At 39.7% G+C, this 12,114-nt stretch overlaps 1 protein-coding gene across 5 annotated transcripts in view; it reads right to left on the reverse strand.

Annotated features, from left to right (window-relative positions):
* Positions 1 to 11,981, reverse strand: part of RABGAP1 (RAB GTPase activating protein 1) — a 159,167-nt gene extending 147,186 nt beyond the window's left edge. For 2 of the 5 annotated variants that reach the window (XM_068552086.1, XM_068552084.1), the window contains exon 1: positions 11,799 to 11,981. The gene's annotated coding sequence lies outside the window, so the exon portion shown is untranslated. Of the gene's footprint in view, positions 1 to 4,232; positions 4,311 to 11,798 lie in introns of those variants that run through there. The other 3 variants (XM_068552082.1, XM_068552087.1, XM_068552085.1) reach the window with 2 other exon arrangements.
* Between the last annotated feature and the right edge of the window lie 133 nt (positions 11,982 to 12,114).

The following is a 12,114-nucleotide window of genomic DNA, read 5'->3' on the forward strand; positions in this document are numbered from 1 at the left end:
TCTGGGAAGATCCCACATGCCGTGGAGCAACTAAGCCGGTGAGCCACAACTACTGAGCCTGCGCTCTAGAGCCCACGAGCCACAACTACTGAAGCCCACGCGCCACAACTACTGAAGCCCGCCCGCCTAGAGCCCGTGCTTCACAGCAAGAGAAGCCACCGCAACAAGAAGCCCATGCACCGCAACGAAGAGTAGCCCCCGCTCGCCGCAACTAGAGAAAGCCCACGCGCAGCAACGAAGACCCAACGCAGCCAAAAATAAATAAATAAAATAAATAAATTTATTAAAAAAAAAAAAAAGCATGAGAATTTATTACCCTATGGTAAAAGTACTAAAATGATTAACTCATGGCTCTTCACAGTAGTATTATACAAATGCCCAACATTTAATCCAATTTAGCCTTGAATGCTGTCTCTTAATACCCATAATGATATTTAAAATACGTTCCCAAAGAAAGATTCTGTGTATCAATTCCTTTTCCTGACACAAGGGGCACCCTCAGAAGCCGGAAAACAAGATGATAACCACAGATTCCTGGTTATAATTACCAAAGTGTATAAATAAGGAAAAATGGGAAAAAGAAATTTTTAAAATAGTCAAATTATTGTTAAGCTTTGAGAGTTAATAACATTCTGTTAACGTTACCACAGAAACTAATTTGCTAATGTACCTTAAGAGATGCCATATTTGGGACTTCCCTGGTGGTCCAGTGGCTAAGACTCCACGCTCCCAATGCAGGGGGCCCGGGTTCGATCCCTGATCAGGGAACTAGATCCTGCATGCCGCAACTAAAAGATCCCGCATGCTGCAACTAAAAATTCCGCATGTCGCAACTAAGACCCGGCTCAATCAAATAAATAAATAAATAAACATTAAAAAAAAAAAAAGAGAGAGATGCCATATTTTATTATGGAGAAAAATTTATTGCCACAAAGATTAATAGATGCCAAGGAGTAGTGATTTATTACACAAAAGCTGATGCAACCTTAACTGGAGATAAGTAACAACCATGCATTAACTCCAAAGAGGTGCAAACCTCCAAATCTGGCAGCACGGCCACACAATTAAGAAGATATATTTCTCATGTTTTACAACCAAGGTAATATATACTATTTAATGTCAAGCACGAACTTAAGTACAAATTTTGGGCTTTATTTTTACTATTTTATGATCCTCGGAAAAAGGGATTTGGAGGAAAAGTTAGGCCTTATAGAACTCTACTAGATAGAAAGAACAGCCTTCAAAAAGTTCTGGTGATTACCTCAGAGTACTATAGTTGCTTTGGCAAGAGGAAAACTTCCAGGCTAAATTCTATAGAGTGTTCATGACTTGCAAACTGCCGTATTTGGTCAGACTTTGCACATGAAGAGAAACAAGGCAGTTAGGGGTCAACAAAAGTCGTTATAATATAAGTTTAAGTGTCTATCCAGTATTGCTTTGACTTACAATTCTTCTAAAGAATAAGGATCTCAGGGTCAACACAAAACTGGAGAGGGTCGGGGGAGTCCAGGTAACCATTTTATGCCAAAAGAAACAGCTGTTAAATTAGTATGTTTTATCATGTATACCCATGGACAGCCAAGTCCTTGGCCTTGGATTTTCTTTCTTTAGAATCTAACCATGGAAAATCAATAAAACAAGGCAGTTACATACAAAGCACCCAAATGTCGTGCCAAACTCTGCTTTATGTACACTGGTTAAATTAGCACTTCTTTAACGTTGGAGTTCTATCTCCAAGAAAGATTATTTAAGTTTTATATACATTCATTTCACATGCTTGAGAAGTGTGATACCTGATTATATTGACAACTACAAAGATAACACTTGGGCAGCATATGCTAGAACCTCAGCACATCAGTATCTATAAAGACACTCAACAGTAGAATTGATTTAAACTAATCATTTTCTGAAACCTGTACTCAAAGGTCACTTGTTAAAATAATCACTGTGAAATGGTGAGACCTTCAAAGTAGGCTTCACTTAAGCTGGAAACACTTTAGCTGGAAACATGCGCTACAAAAGATAATGACTTCTTTAAAAGAATCTGGGCTGTAAAGTTTAGCTGGAAATATACTCAGTAGTAGAAAATGACTTCTTTAAAGAATCTAGGCTATGGGACTTCCCTGGTGGCACAGTGGTTAAGAATCCACCTGCCAATGCAGGGAACATGTGTTCATGCCTTGGTCCAGGAAGATCCCACATGCCAAGGAGCAACTAAGCCCGTGCGCCACAACTACTGAGCCTGCGCTCTAGAGCCTGCAAGCCACAACTACTGAGCCCATGTGCCACAACTACTGAAGCCCGTTCTCCACAAGAGAAGCCACCGCAATGAGAAGCCTACACACTGCAACTAGAGAAAGCCCGCACGCAGCAACGAAGACCCAACGCAGCCAAAAATAAATAAATTTATATATAAAAAAAGAATGTAGGCTGTAAAGTTTAGATACGTTTACGAAAAACCAAGTCCCCTCATGTAGATAATGTGAATACACTTCTTCCAATATGCAGTAGAAAAGATAGGAAACAGGTGCCTTCACTTTTACAGAGTCCCACTAGACTACCATTTTATCCAGGTTAAGCACCTGTAAACTGCTAATAAAACATTATGCCAAAATCAACTATACCGCAATAAAAATTTTTTAAAAAGTAAAAAAACAAACAAAAAAACCCCACTATGCCAAAGAATGCCAAAATGTATATAGTTGATAGGTTAACTACCCAAATATATACCTTAATACCGATGAGCTGTTAATTAACTGTAAAATGAGTTATAAAACTGAAATGAAAAGTGTTCCACAACACAGCAATAGTTCAATTCTAATTACAAAGTTGAGTTGATAAAGCTATATGTGAATCTTAAATGTTACCAATAAATACAAATCAATCACGGATTCAAATTTCATTAATGGAAACTGACGTCTACAAAGGAAGATTATAAAGAACTCTGTCCCTTATTCATTTTGTTTTTATAAGTAAATTGGAATAAAAGCCTTAAATATATATTAAAATAGCACCTTATACACGCTAGAATTAAGGTCAGCAGGTCCTTCGTTAAAAAAAAATTGAACGTGCACTCCCTTGGCACCTAAGCTTTTTTTCAACTTTCCAAACATCAGTTTTATGTGGAAACTCAGTTCAATTTACTCTCTTTGGTTTTTTTCTCTTCCTAAATAAACAAAGCAGCTGGAAACAGACACACTCGCGACTTACTACTCCAGTCACATGTATGTGAATACAGGTATTTACCTGAATGAACATATCAAATGAACTGTGAAACCCGTCCCTGGCAGTTTTTTTTTTCCACTGACAAAAAAGCCAAAAGATCTCCAATTCAAGCTAGAACAAGATTGAAACTAACGGAGCACTTGTAGCATGAGCACCAGCAGCATGCTCACTTATCACTTAACACGGTCTGCTAGGGCTTTTATTCCAAGATAAAGTATGGAGATGACTTTAAAAGCAGGTGCATATGATTACAATCCGAATGTTAGAAGAGAAGGAACACCAAAGTACTACCAGGTAATGGACAGAGAACTCCTGGAACTCATGGGGTTATCCTCGGGCTTTGTTGAACACCTAAAGCCCTGAAGGTTGCTGGGAATCAAGATACAGCAATGAGGTATGGGGGCAGATACTTAAAGTATCTGGGGAGAGGGGGATACCGGGGACACTTCGATTGCAGGCGGGTTAAATGAGACAGAAACGTCAACACGAGATGGCAGACCGACAACAGCATAAAGCAAGCCTTTCAAATTAGGCGCAGCGCAAGAAGCTAGCCTGAGGCCGAAGCCAGCCTAAGTCACAGGTACAGGCCCAGCGGGCAATGGGGAGAAACTGAGGCGGAGGGAGCGGCCAGATTCCCAAATAGGACCTGTCCCCAGACGTGTAAGTCAAGAGACAAGCCGGCTTTGCTGGGGGGCGAGAGAGACGGCCGCAAGTGAAGGACTGGGAAGACTCACACCCACCCAGACAGGGGGAACCGGTTTGGGCAGGGGCTGCCGGAGCGTTCCCGCTTGCGCATGCGTCCTCCCCCGACGGCCGCGACTCCCCCTCCCCCCCAATCACTGCTCCCCTCAGAACCCGGCTAGTCGAGGGAGCTGAGCGCAGTCACGCCTGCCCCGCTCCACAGGATGAGAACACGGCTTGGCCTCCCGCAGGGGCCGTCGGAGGATCCCCCCCGGGCTTGGTGGATGGAAGGGTGGGAGGAGGAGGGGGGGGAAACATGGCCCTACCCGACCCGCCGTCTCCTCCTCCGCGGCCCGCCGTTCGCCGTCCCGGAGGCTCCGCCGCCTGGGCCTCCCCAGCCCCCCTGCCCCCGCCCTCCCCGCCCCCTACTCACGTGAGAGCGGCTCCTTCCGCCCTCCGCCCCGCCTACTGCCCTGTCTCATAGGCCCACGGCAAAGCCAAGCGGCCCCATTGGCCCAACAACAGGCGGCGGGGGCGTACTTCCTTCCCTCGAAGCCCCTCCTGGGTTTTTAGCCCGCCTCCGGAGTCTGCGTCTGCGTGGAGTCTGCACTCTGGGAGCGGGACTTAACGCCGTGCTGTGTCCGCGCTTGGGCCGATAGCGGCTCTGTGCCTGCATCAGGGACTGGAAGCAGGATTGGCGGGGGGAGCAGGCTGGGTAGTACCTGTTGCACCTGAGAGGGGTACAACCCTAAAGACACTGGTGCTAGAGCACGGAATCCCTTGCTCACCTTTAACGTTCAAATGCTGTTTCTAAAGCAGCCCTTAATGATGTAACCCAACTCACCTGCCCTTTATTGAGGGCGCAAAAGGTGCCAAGGATTGTGATAGATAGGTTCTTTTACAGGTATGTCACTTGGCTTTACCACAAACCTTGAGAATATCATTGAGAATGATATGATTTTTTTTCTCATTTTGTAAGGGAGTCCAGCCTAAGCAACAGAATTCAGTCCGTTAAGTCAAAACTTCTGACTTTGAAGTCAAGGGCGACTGGCTACAGCACAGCTACCTCGAGGTATGTGAGACACACAGAATAGAACAGAAATGAACAAGGTGGTTTCATACTGCTACTCAAAGATGGGGCTGGGATTTTATTTAAAAATTATTCGAAAGTGATATACAGAGCAACGGCAGTAGAATGAAGTTTAAAGTCCCTGTCCTGAATGAATTTACAATGTAGTTGGAAACAAAAATAATGATTATTAAAGGTGCTAATTAAGTCTTGACAATTTATGAAATCTTTCTACAGCCTCTCCCTCATTCTTCTTTCTTTATTCAAATAGCATATGCTCTTTTCCTGGTAAATGAGTCATTCGCAAAGTTTTCCTGTAGATATTGCATCTAAATCAACCAGAGAAAAAGCAAAAAAAAGCTGTGTTCTGTTGCAGTCCTCTTTGTGACTTGTCTATTATAATAGACTTGGCTGCACTCCCGCAGGAAAATAGCTTTCTTCCTTTTCTCATAGAGTTATGTAACAAAAATGCACACCCATTTTAAAGTATTTAAACAACAGATAAAACATTAGGAAGAAAGTAAAATCCCCTGAAATCCTGGCACTCTTGACAAAACCACTTTCAATAGTTTGGTGACCATACATTCATGTATTTCTTGATTCATATGTATTACCCCAATATATACATAAACCTTAACATATATTTTTTAAATAAAATTTTATTACAGAATCACTACAGTATGCCCTGGAGAAAAATATAAAATAGAGACAACCTAAAATAAAAAACAAAAATATCACATTCCCAATACAAATATTAATACTTTAATATGTAGCCTTCTTTGTGTGTCTATATATTGTTTTTCAAAATGAGATCACACAGTTAAGCAGTCTGCTTTATTCAATTAACAATATCTACCTTACCATTTCACTAAATTTTCCTCTCATCTCATTCCTAGATCGCATTCAAATTTTCTAACACCCTAAAAATATTTTTACAACTGGCTTTTCCAAATCAGTAATATCATTTCAGTAAATTTTCCTCTCATCTAATAAATACCTAACTATAATCAAATTTTCTGTTGCCCAAAATATACTTTTTTACAGCTAGTTTTCCCAGATCAGCATCCAATCCAGGCCCACATGTTGTATCTGGTTGTGATGTCCCTTAAGTATTTTCTAATCTAGCACTTAAGAAAAAAAATGGAAAGACACTGGCTTATTGAAGAAATCAGTCCAGTTGAAGTGCAAAATTTCCCACCTTCTGGATCTGAATGGTTGCTTCCTCAAGAAGTCACTGAATTTGTTCCCTTAGACCTTGTATTTCCTGGAAACTGGAATTTATATCTCAAGCTCAATGGATTGATGTGGTAAGCTGGAGGCAGAATGGGAAGGTCCTTGAATGCTTAAATAAGGAAAATGAAGTTCAATCTATAAATACAGGGTGCCTTTAGAGGTTTCTAAGGATAGTGCCAATATCAGATTTGAGTTTTTTAAAAATTTCGTTCTGGTAGGAGTAGAGAAGGGAAAACAGGGAGTAAATAGAACACTTTGGAGGCTGCCTAAGTTCAGAAAGGCCTGAACTAGGGCAAAAGAAAGGGGGGGAAAAAAGGAACCGGGTTTGAAAGACATATCTTCAAGTTTGTTGATTCTTTCTTCTGCCTGCTCAAATCTGATTTTGAACCCCCTAAGTGAATTTATTTCTCTCTATTATTATATTTTCAACTCCAGAATTTCACTTAAGTTCCTTTTTATAATTTCTGTTTCTTTAATGATATTCTCATTTTTTTGTACATTTTCCAGACTTCATCCATGTTTCATTTTAGCTCAATGAGCAACTTTAAGACAGTTTTAAAGTCTTTGTCTAAATGCCATATGATATCACTTATATGTGGAATCTCAAATATGACACAGATGAACTTATTTATGAAACAGAAACAGACTCACAGACATAGAAAAAACTTATGGTTATCAAAGGGGCAAAAGGGTGGGGGAGGGATAAATTAGGAGTTTGGGATTAACAGATACAAACTACTACATATAAAATAGATAAACAACAAGGTGCTACTTTATAGCACAGGGAACTATGTTCAATATCCTGTAATAAACCATAATGAAAAAGAAAAAAATATATACATATATAAAAATTGAATCACTTTACTGTACACCTGAAACTAACACAACATTATAAATCAATTATACTTCAATAAAAATAAAATACAGAACTCTAGTATTTGGGAACAAGGTTCTTATTTCCCACCCTGGCTCCAGCAAGTCATACCAGGAATATGAACATGACTGCCTACACAGGGTTGAGGAGTAGGAACGAGTAGGTGCTATCACACTAAAGGCTCACACTGACTGAAATTAACCTCAATTGACCAACCAAATTTTCCCCTGGAAAATGCAAGCATTCAAATAGACTCCAGAGTTCCAAAATAGTTACTTCAGACAGTTTCTGCCAGTACGATTGTTGTTTAGGTAAAGAGATGGATTCCATGTTCTTCCTACTCCGTCTGAGGAACAGAAAAAAAAAGAAGAAATGTGAAAGTGAACAGAGCCTAAAAGATCTGTAGGACACTGTCAAGAGAAACAACATACCACTGTAAGCATCCCAAGAGGAGAAAAGAGAGAAAGGGGAGAAAGGATAATAATCTAACTGTAGAAAGCCAAAGAAAAGAGAGAATCCTAAAAGCAACAAGAGAGAATACTCATCACATATAAGGGATCTTCAATAAGATTATCAGACAATTTCTCATCTTAAATCTTAGAGGCTGGAAGACAGTGGGTTGATAATATTCAAAGCAATGAAAGAAAAGGACTGTTGACAGATCTGTATCTAGCAAAATTGTCCTTCAAAAATGAGGGAGAAATTAAGACATTCTCTGATTTTAAAAAAAGCTAAGGGAGTTCATTACCACTAAAACCACCCTTCAAGAAATGCTGACGGGAATCCTTCACATTGAAATGAAAGGATGCTCAACAATATTTAAAGCCATATGAAGAAATAAAGATCTCTGGTAGGGCTTCCCTGATGGCGCAGGGGTTGAGAGTCTGCCTGCCAATGCAGGGGACACGGGTTCGAGCCCTGGTCTGGGAAGATCCCACATGCCGCGGAGCGACTGGGCCCGTGAGCCACAATTGCTGAGCCTGCGCGTCTGGAGCCTGTGCTCCGCAACAAGAGAGGCCGCGAGAGTGAGAGGCCCGCGCATCGCGATGAGGAGTGGCCCCCACTTGCCGCAACTGGAGAAAGCCCTCGCACAGAAACGAAGACCCAACACAGCCATAAATGGATAAATAAATAAATAAATAAATAAATAATTTTAAAAAAAAGATCTCTGGTAAAGATAAATGTATGGGCAATTATAGAATTATTATTGTAATTATTGTTTAACTCCATTTTTATTTTCTACATGATTTAAAAGACAAATGCATAAAAATATTAGTCTAATTTATTACACACACAATGTATAAAGATGTAATCTGTAGCATCAAAGAACAGAAAGAGGAGACAGAGCTGTACAGGAGAGTTTTTGTATGCTACTGAAGTTGGTATCAATTTAATTATATTGTTATAAATTTGGGCTGTTAAATGTAGTTCCTATAGCAACCACAAAGGAAATGTCCATAGAATATACACAGAAGGAAATCAGAGATAAATCAAAACTTTTCACTACAAAAAATCAAACACAGAAAAAAGCAGTAATGGAAGAAATGAAAGACACAAAAGCTATAAGGCCTATAGAAGACAAATAGCAAAATGGCAGAAATAAGTCCCTCCTTATCTGTAGTTACTTTAAATGTAAATGGCATAAACTCTCCAATCAAAAGACAGAGATGGGCAGAATGGATAAAACAAAAACAAAAACATGATCCATCTATATGCAGTCTAGAAAATACTCACTTTAGATCCAAAGATATTAACAAGTTAAAAGTGGAAAAAAAAGAAAAGAGAAGATATTCCATGCAAGTACTAACCAAAAAGGAGCTGGGGAGGTTATACTAAGATCATACAAAATGACTTTAAAAAGGTTACAAGAGACAAAGAAGGTCATTATATATTAATAAAAGGTTCAAAAGAGCAAGATTATATAAAAATTATAAACATTTACATAACTAGAAGAGACTTTCAAAATATATGAGGCAAAAATGACCAGAATTAAAGGGAGGAATAAACAATTCTACAATAATAATTAGAAACTTCAACAGCCGATATTCAATAATGAATAGAACAACCAGATAAAGATAAGTTAGGCGTTAGAGGACTTGAACATCACAATAAACCAACTGAACCTAACAGAAGTGTACAGAACATTCCACTGAACAGCAGAATACACATTCTTTTCAAGTTCACATGGGACATTCTCCAGGACAGGCCATACATTAGGCCATAAAACAAGTGTCAATGGATTTTAAATGACAGGTATTATACAAAGTATCTTCTCCAACTACAATGGGATGAAGTTAGAAATCAGTAACAGAAGGAAAACTGGAAAATTCACAATATGTGGAAATTAGAAACACATTCTTAAAGAACAAATGGGTCAAAGAAGACCTGAAAAGGGAAATTAGAATGTACTTGAAAATGAGTAAAAATGATAAAAACATACAAAACTTATAGGATACAATGCAAACAGTAATTAGAGAAATTTATAGTTGTAAATGGCTACATTAAAAAACAAGAAAAATCTCAAAATAATACCCTAACTTTATACCTTATGAAATACGAAAAAGAACAAACTAAACCCAAAGCTAGCAGAAGGAAGGAAATAAAACGGAAAGGAAATAAACCAAAATAAAAGAAAGAGAGAGAAAAAAAAAAAATCAATGAAACCAAAAGTTGTTTCTTTGAAAAGATCAACAAAAATCAACCTAGAAAACAATGGGCAAATTCCTTGAAACACACAAATTATTTATTATAAATGGATTCCAGAAAAATTAGAAAATCTCAACATACTTATAACAAGAGACTGTGTAATCAAAAACCTCCCAAAAAAGAACAGTCTTGCACCAGATGGCTTCACCAGTGAATTGTACCAAATACTTAATTTAATTAAAATATTTAATTAAGAATTAATACCAATCCTTCTCAAACTCTTCCAAAAAACTGAAGAAGAGGGAATGCTTTCTAATCTCATGAGGCCTTCATTATCCTGACACCAAAGCTAAATAAACGCATCACAAGAAAATTATATACCAATGTTTCTTATGCATATAGGTGCAAAAATCCTCAACAACATAAAAGGAAATCAAATCCAATAGCATACTAACAGGATTATTCCCCATGACCAAGTGGGATTTATCCCAAGAATGCAAGAGTGGTTTACCATAAGATCAACCAATGTAATATATCTCATTAATAAGAACTAAGGAAAAAAAACTCATGATCATCTCAATTGATGCTAAAAAGTCATCTGACAGAATACAGTGCCTTTTCATGATAATAAGCTCTTTCAGAAAAGTAGTTATAGAGGGAAAATTCCTCAACATGATAAAAGTATCTGTGAAAAACCCACATCTAAATCAGTAGCTTACCTACGCCTCTAAGAACAACTCATGAACAAGTCAAGGATGCCTCCTTTCACTGCTGCTATTCAACATTGTAGTGGAAGTTCTAGCCAGAACTATTAGACAAGAAATAAAAGGCATCCAAATTGTAAACGAAGAGGTAAAACTATATTCACAGGCAACATAATCATATATACAGAAAAACCCAAAGAATCCACAAGAAAGCTTGTAGAGCCAAAAAACAAATTCAGAAGCATTGCTGGGTACAAGACCAACACCAAAAATCAGTTGTGTTTCTACACACTAGCAACAATATGAAAAGGAAATTAAGAAAGCAATTTCATTTATAATATTATCAAAAAGGATTAAATACCCTGAAAACTAGAAAACACTGCTGAAAGAAATTAATGAAGACCTAAGTACATGGAAAGACATTTCATATTTAGACAGGAAGACTTAAAATTAAGATGGCAATATTACCCAAAGTGATCTACAGATTCAACACAATCTCTATCAAAATTACAACAGCCTTTTTCTCAAAAATGTAAAAGCTGATCCTCAAATTCATATGGAATTTCAAGGGGCCTGGCATAGCCAAAACAATCTGGAAAAAAGAATAAAGTTGAGGCCTCATACTTCCTCACTTACAAAGCTACAGTAACTAAAAGAATATGGTACTAGTGTAAGAGCTGCAGTCACATGTAATAGAATAGAGAGCCCAGCAATAAATTCTCACATACATGGTCAGCTGATTTTCAACAAAGGTGACAAGCCCATTCAATGGGGAAAGGACAGACTTTTCAAAAACGGTGCTGGAAAAACGATAACGACACGCAAAAGAATGAAGTTGGCTATAGCAGCGGTGATGGTTACAATATTATGAATGTACTTAATGCCATGGAACTTCACACTTACAAATGATTAAAATGATAAATATTATTCATGTTTTACCACAATATCCTCCCTCTCCACCCCCTAAAAAGGAGGAGAAGCCAGAGAGCCATTGGACTGGCAAGATGGAAAAGGGCTCTAGAATGGTACTGAAGTTTACTGGTGGGCAGGACTGCGTGGATGATGCCGTTCACCAACACGAGGACTACAGGAGTTAAGAAGCAGGTCTGCGGATGTACTTGAGTTCAAAGGTACATTAACACTGAACAACCAGTTGGAGATGTCTTCTAGGCAGCTGACCCTGGAGCTCAAGAGAGCTGTCTGGTCTGGCAAAAGAGATCTGTGAATAGTCAGCACGTTGTAGGTGACGGAGAATGCAGATCCCTGGGAAACACCAACATCCAAAAAGCGAGGGAGGTAAACTTCCTTCCCTCCACTTTCTGGGCCCAACGCGGCGAGTCCACATCCCTAGGCGGGAGGGGCTTACCAACACTTTAAGTGCGGAGGCGCCCTTCAGGCCCACGCAGGCAGCAGACAGCTGAGGCGCAGCTAGAGAGGAGCGGCTGAGAAGGAGTGAAGCGCGCGGGGCCTGAGCCCCAAACGCTAGGGAGCCGCGGCACCCGCACCTCGGCTCACGGGCGGAGATGCTCGCAGGAGTCTGGGGCACGCGTTTTGCACCCCGCCCACGGTGCCGAAGGTCCCTCTCCGAGCCCGCCGCCCTCCCAGCCTTCCGATTGGCGGAGAGGACCATAGGACCTGGAAGTTGTCTTTGTCCGGCGAGGGCTGCCCTTCCGGTTCCGTTG

This window comes from Eschrichtius robustus, chromosome 10 (assembly GCF_028021215.1).
Source record: "Eschrichtius robustus isolate mEscRob2 chromosome 10, mEscRob2.pri, whole genome shotgun sequence".
Lineage (NCBI taxonomy): Eukaryota > Metazoa > Chordata > Mammalia > Artiodactyla > Eschrichtiidae > Eschrichtius > Eschrichtius robustus.